Source organism: Carcharodon carcharias, chromosome 16 (assembly GCF_017639515.1).
Source record: "Carcharodon carcharias isolate sCarCar2 chromosome 16, sCarCar2.pri, whole genome shotgun sequence".
In the NCBI taxonomy this organism is placed as follows: Eukaryota; Metazoa; Chordata; class Chondrichthyes; order Lamniformes; family Lamnidae; genus Carcharodon; species Carcharodon carcharias.
This window is the reverse complement of record NC_054482.1, coordinates 76114771-76122271: the sequence shown is the minus strand read 5'-3', so window position 1 is coordinate 76122271 and position 7501 is coordinate 76114771.

The following is a 7501-nucleotide window of genomic DNA, read 5'->3' as shown; positions in this document are numbered from 1 at the left end:
TCAAGTTTAATTTATTTTTACATTTGTGTGTTATGAAAGGTGGAATATGGTCAGTTTCATTTAGTTTTTTTTGTGAGTTTGATGCGGGGAACTTTGGAGGGCCTCCAAGCAAAAATATCAGGTTTTCTGGATTTGCTTGTATACATGCATTTTAATGAGGTTTTACAACCTTGAAGTGAAGCGGTGTGCTACGAAGGGATTAGTAGTTTAGTGATTTTGGAGAAAAACAGAGTAGAAAAAAACTGTGCTGTTGCCTAGCAACAGGGGTCCAGTGAGACACAGACAGAAGGAAAAACAGAAAAGAAGTTGAGTCTATGGCCAGGATTTTTCAGCCGGCATGTGGGGGCAGGCCCAACACGCCAGCACATTAAATGACGCGCAATGAAGTTGGGCGTGCAACCCGATATCATCGCTCTGTCTCGCAATGTTTCGCTCAGTGGGTGCATGCTGGAGTCAGCTGCACGCCTGCCAATAAATGATAGGCCTTTTAAGGCCATTAACGAATTAATTAACGTCAAGCTAACTCTGCCCGTCCAACCTTACAGTTGGTAGGCAGGCGGAAAGGCTAAACAGCCTTTACGTTTTTTAGGAAACCTCATCCAAGAGTGGGATGAGGTTTCCTAAAGCTATTATGAATTAAATAAAAAGTTTTCCTGAAAAATAAAAACATGTCCCATCTCATGTGACACAGTCACACGAGGGGACGTTTCATTAATTTTTCATTGATTTTATTATTTTCAAAAGAGCTTCAATCGCCCTGAGGCAGCTCCATGCCTCAGAGAGACTGAAGTGCTCTTTCGCACGCATGCGTGAAAGTGCCCTGGCCCTGACTCTCCCTCCTCCTCCCACCTGCACAGGTAGCGTTGAGCACTACCACTCGCGTATTACACTGGATAGGCCTTAATTGGCCCGCCCATGTAAAATGGCGGTGCGGAGCTGATTACGGGCAGCGGTCGACTCCACAGTCGCTCCCGCCAAGCCCGCCCAATGCGGGGAAAATTCAGGCCTATATGTCAGAGTGAAGACAGAAGTTCTAAGCTCTGATAAATAATGCTGAGGACTGAGTTTAGGGAGCTCATGTGTTTGCTCTGCAGTTTAAGTAATAGTGAATTTAGAGTGCGGTTTTGGCTGTCTCTGGGAGAGATACCAGCTGGGATAAAAGCATCTATTGAGTGCTCAGAATTTCATCAGAAGAAAACCGTTTGCAACTGGGCCAGCCCAAGCAAGAAGCCTTGATGTTAAGATAGTGATAAACCTTCACTGGGGTTTTGTGTATGTAATGTTATTGTTAGCATAATAGGAATGGTGTAACTTTGAATCATTTTCTTGCATTTGCATTGAGATCTTTCCAGCTTTTCTGTCTGTTGTAATACCTTGTTTAATAAATGTTTCATTCTTTATGTTAAAAGTTCATCAGTAAACTCCTGTGACTTTGTTCAGTAGCTTTCCTCCATGGTTTCTTCAAAAAAACAAAGTTAGGTTCTATCAAGCCAGGTTGCACTCTGGGATCTGACTTGTCCAGTATTAACATCATCTGGGGACTGTAACAAAGTGGGGGCTGTTGTGAGATCATAATTAGCGTGGCTTTTCTAACTCATGCTATTCCATGGATTCTCTGAGTAAAACTGCCTCAATACTGCCACCTTTGTGTCAGTGCAAAGTGGTTAACGTAAAACTAACACAGGCGATTACTAAGGTCATTAAAATATTGAAATCTGATCTCTTCCATTAGCCTGCTACCTGCCAGTTTGATTTTCTGAAAGTACAGTATTTCTTAAGTTTATTTGCCTTGCTATATGTAAATTTCCCCAGAATCCGAGATAATTACTAACATACAAACATATAAATTAGGAGCAGGAGTAGGCCACTCAGCCCCCTGAGCCTGCTCCACCATTCAATAAGATCGTGGCTAATCTGATTGTAACCTCAACTCCACATTCCTGCCTACCCCCAATAACCTTTCACTCCCTCATTAATCAAGAATCTATCTACCTCTGTCTTAAAAGTAATCAAAGACTCTGCTTCCACTGCCTTTTGCAGAAGAGAGTTTCAAAGGCTCACCGCCCTTTGAGAGAAATAATTTCTCCTCGTCCCTGTCTTAAATAACCAACCGCTTATTTTTAAACTGTAATCTCTGGTTCTGATTCTCCCACAAGAGGAAACATCCTCTCCAAATCCACTCTGTCAAGACCCCTTAGGATCCTAAATGTTTCAATCAAGTCACCTCTTACTCTTCTACACTCCACTGGACACAAGCCTAACCTGTCCAACCTTTCTTCATTAGATGACCCACCCATTCCTAATATTAGTCTAGTAAACCTTCACTGAAGTGCTTCTAATATATTTACATCTTTCCTTAAATAAGGAGACCAATGCTGTACACAGTATTCCAGATACAGTCTCAGCAGTGCCCTGTATAACTGAAGCATAACCTCTCAACTTTTGAAATCAATTCCTCTCACAATAAATGATAACATTCTATTAACTTTCCTAATTACTTGCTGTACCTGCATACTAGCCATTTGTAATTCATGCACTAGGGCACCCAGATCCCTCTGAATCTCAGAGCCCTGAAATTTATATTTAGACGATATGTTGTTTTTATGTTTTTCCTGCTAAAATGGACAATTTCACATTTTCCACATTATACTTCATTTGTCAGATCTTTGCCCACTCACTCTAACCTATCTATCTCACTTTGTTCCGTTCTTACATCCTCTTCACAACCTACTTTCTTACCTATCTTTTTGTCATCAAGAAATTTAGCAACCATACCTTGGGTCCCTTCATCCAAATCATTTATATAAGTTGCAAAATGCTGATGTCCCAGCACTGATCCCTGTGGCACACCACTAGTTTCCTCCAGAAAAAGACCATTTATGGCTATTATGGGTTATGGCTACCCTCTGTTTCCTGTTAGCGAACCAATCACCTATCCATACCACTATGTTATCCCCTACACCATGAACTTTTATTTATCACAATATCTGCAATTTACCTGCAAGAACTTAAATATGAATCATATGTTCTTGTTTTGGAAGGATGAGGACATCAATAATTTCTTATCCTGGGTGGTATAGTGTAAGAGAATAATGAGATAAATACTCTTAACACTCTTAACTGAAAAATCTCATACCAAACAGAACTGAACGTTAGTCATGATCTTACAAATATTTTCAATGACCAGACTGGATGAGAGAAACGACCAACTATAACGAGTTTTAGTGGAAAGGTCTCCATTAAATTGGCACCTAGAGACAAAAAATACATTTTTTTTTACTTTGAAATATCTTATAAAGTAAAATAAAAGACATGAGTACTTAAGGATACAGCGATTGTAGGCTGTAATATAATATTTACAAATGGAAGAATCTGAAAATAACAGGAAATGAGAAAAATGGGAGCCCAGGGAAACATTTAATAACAGGAATGCTGCATCACATCATTAAGTGTGCTGAAATGTCAGTTCCCCTGCTTCATTATATGCTGCAAGAAGATTACCATTGAAATCAATTTAATCCCAAAAGCCTAAAGTTTACTTAATTCTGGTCCAAATACTGTTTATAGCAGCTCAATATTGCACAAAAAAAATGCATTCAAAAACAAATTTGTTTACCAGTGTTCTGCAGCCTTTGGAAATATGCTGCATCATGTTCTTCAAATGCCATCATGGAGTTGGCCACTACATCCTTGGTGGAAAAGGTGGGCTCCATACACTGTGCAAATGCACTGTGCCATGTTGAAGCTGGATTTCCCCCATTATCCTTGACAGTGACAGAAGGCTATCTGGCAGGCTTGCTAATACACCAAGTATCTCAGTGTGTATGTTCATCAACATTTTGCTGTGCCACACAGTGAAGTCCCCTTCTGAGTCCACTGTAGCAGAATTCATCTGTGATCTCAACAGCTGGTGAGCTGGCACACAAACTATCCTTTTCCCCCAGTCTCTCTCACTCTCTCTCAGCCTGTCTTTCTAGGCCTGTCTGACTCTCTCTCCTCCGTTCTCTCCCTGCAGAAGAAAGCGGTCCATGGTCACACCATTTGCAACTTAGGGTGAGGTGGGGTTTGATAAGGGGCATAAGGCAGTAACATACCTTGGGTCCCTTCATCCAAATCATTTATATAAGTTGCAAAATGCTGATGTCCCAGCACTGATCCCTGTGGCACACCACTCGTTTCCTCCAACCAACCAGAAAAAGACCATTTATGGCTATTATGGGTTATGGCTACCCTCTGTTTCCTGTTAGCTGAATGTTCCTGAATGTTCTTGGGAACAGGCTCTGTCACAGCCAGCCCCATGATGTGCTGCACCGTCTCCTTCATGCCTTGGGGATGAATGTGTGCCTGGGCCCCTTTGGAGGTTTCATCACAAAACTTTTCCCCCACGCTCCAGTCATTAGTTGGCCAACACATCCATCCTTCTGATGTAATGCCCATTTCTGCCAATTGGAATGCAAAAAAACTCATTACCTAATTGGATGATACTCGGCTGTTCAGCCAAATGGCCTTTTTCTCCCTTTTTCAATATTTTTATAAATGGTAAAGAGCAAAACTCAAGGAAAATGACAAAAGGACAATCTTTTTTTAATGTTGCAATGATTTTTCTCTAGGATTGCACACAACAGTGTCCTGGAGATTGATCTCCAATTCCTGGAGACTCCAGGCCAATCCTGGAGTGTTGGCATCCCTATCATAGAATATAGAATGGTTGCAGCACAGAAGGAGGCCTTTTGGCCTGTCATGTCTGTGCTGACCCTCTTAAGAGCACCTCAGCTGGTATGCTGCACATTAAATAACAAAAGGGATCTCATACATAATCATAGATTAATGCAACCCTCAAATTAAACAAAGATAAATGCCTAAATAATTACACGGTGACATTATCCTGACTGACAGTGAGATCAAGGAAGATAATTTCTAGCACTCTAATTATTGGCCTGCCTAAACGAACTTGGCAGTGTCAGCAGCTCTGAGGATAGAATTGACACCAAGCTATTTATCCATGTCACTTTGGTTATCCAATCCCATATTCATTTATTTTCTACACTCAAATCTTCCTTCTCCATCATTTTGTGCAATGAATGAATATTTTGATCTAAGGTGTGGCTATCCTGTAGATATTAGTTTTCAGGTAGAATCGTAAGCTCTGAATGTCCTCAATGTCAGTTCCACTGCTGTTATGCCATTGAGGTGCTGGAACTTATTCATTCACACTGGCAGGTCTACTGACCAGCAGGAGGATTGCCCAAATGGTTACAGTCAGACCCTGTTGACCTGAGTGATAGCATCCCAAGGATCTTAGAAGACCCTCCAGATACATTTCCCTCAGGCCAGCGGACAATACATTTTTGTTGGAGATACTGATTAGCAGTAATGGATGCTGGTGTTCCTGGTGTTGCTAGTGACTCCAGACAGTGCTACATCATAACAATTTTGAATAGTATTAGACCATTAACGCCTGCCTATCCAACGTACATCCACATGCATGTGATTCTCAGCTAGCATCCCTCTTTTCAGAGTAGGACCCATGAGTACACAGGTTGTGTAGCCAAGATTTGACAGCATGGAACACCAATGCCTCCCACTGCCATACTCCTCACTGTTGGGCTTCACTTTCACTCCTGGCTTATCTGGCATCTGAATGCTTTCTGTATCACCGAGTTACAAACTCTGCTCAGAACTATCTACTCCCCCTGCAGGTAATTCTCTTTAGTCTGGTAAGTGCGCAGAAAAAATGAATGATGCTGAGAAAAAGGATGTGGCTGGGAAGGATGAGTGAAAGAGCCATGCCCATTTTCATTCTTCCTTCTCCATCAAACTACTTGGATCTCACCAGAAAGTCAGTAAAGAAGCAGAGGCGCAAACTACAGAACTCCTGCAGCTGAAGAGTACTACACAGGAACTTCATATAGATCCAAGTCCTGAGGTTTATTCCATTGTTGATGATGGTGCAATCTTACTTTCTCATGCTAACACCGTGATTCCATTGACTGCAGCAGAGCAGCCTCACACTGAAGCAAACATGGAAATGATACCACTACCTACAGAAAGTGAAAATCCTACACTAAGAGTAGTAGGGAAGTCTTCCTTTCCTCATATCCTACTGTGTCTTCAGGATGTTCTTCGTTCTTCTTCTGGACTACCAAATTAATTCACGTCTCAGCTATTGAATACTTCTTTTGTTTTCACAGCAGCAGTGAATGATACAGCTGTGCCATTCTTCATAGGAGTTGAAAGTGCTTCATTTTCTCAAGTCAGTGTTTTCACCTTTTCCCCAGTGTGCAATGCAAAAGAAAATTACAGAAAGAATTTCAGTTCATTGTCTTCCTTTTAATGGGGTTGTGATCATTCGAGTCCTGAAGGTTTCTTTCTCAAATCAGTTTTTCCTTGATTGGTTTTCAAAGCCTTTACAGTCGGGTTGTTGTAAGGGTCACAGCCCCGTGATCAACTGTTGTGAGAAGCTGCTTTCCCACTCCACTATTCTGTTTGCCTTTCAAGAAGATAACAGAATATATACATCTGACATGTCTTCCAAGAGAGCCGAAAACACTGTAGAGGTTGATGCCTTAGGTGACAGTGACTTGGTGCGGTGGGGGGGGAGCAGTTGGCGCTGGAAGGTAGGAGTTGGATGGAAACTGTAAACAATATATGAAATTACATTCCCATTGACTGTTAATGTAAAAAGTTTAACAAAAAAAGTTAGTTTTGAGATTATACTTGGGGGACATGGAAAGGGTTCGTGGTTATGTTAATGAGACAATGATATTAATGATGATGTAAGCATGACTTCAAGAGTCAGGTGATCAAGGGGCTCAGACACAAAACAGCCTGTGTCCAGAAAACCATGAAGTCTTTGTAAATAGTTCTTAATAAATAGTTTCAAGAAAAACTGTATATTGACTATCTCAGATCACTCTTAGGATAAGCAGAACCTCATCAAAAGCATAGTGACAGTTCAAAACAGCCTCAACTCCACTTTCCTGCCTATCCCCATACCCCTTAACTCTCTTGTTAGTCAAGAATCTATCTAACTTTGCCTTAAAAATATTCAATGACCCAACCTCCATTGTTCTCTAGGAAAGAGAATTCCACAGACTCATAACCCTCTGAGAGAAAAAATTCTCAACTCTGTCTTAAATGGGAGACCCTTTATTTTTAAACTGTGTCCCCTAGTTCTAGTCTCTCCCACAAGGGAAAACATCCTTTCAGCATCCACCTTGTCAATTCCCCTCAAGATCTTGGAATAACTCAGCAGGTCTGACAGCATCTGCAGAGAGGAATACAGCTGACGTTTCGAAGAACTAAGGAAATGATGAAGAGTCATAAGGACTCGGAACGTTAACTGTATTCCTCTCTGCAGATGCTGTCAGACCTGCTGAGTTTTTCCAGGTATTTTTGTTTTTGTTTCAGATTTCCAGCATCCGCAGTATTTTGCTTTTATCCCCTCAAGATCTTTTATGTTTCAATAAGAACAGCACCTTTCAACCTTCTAAACTCCAAT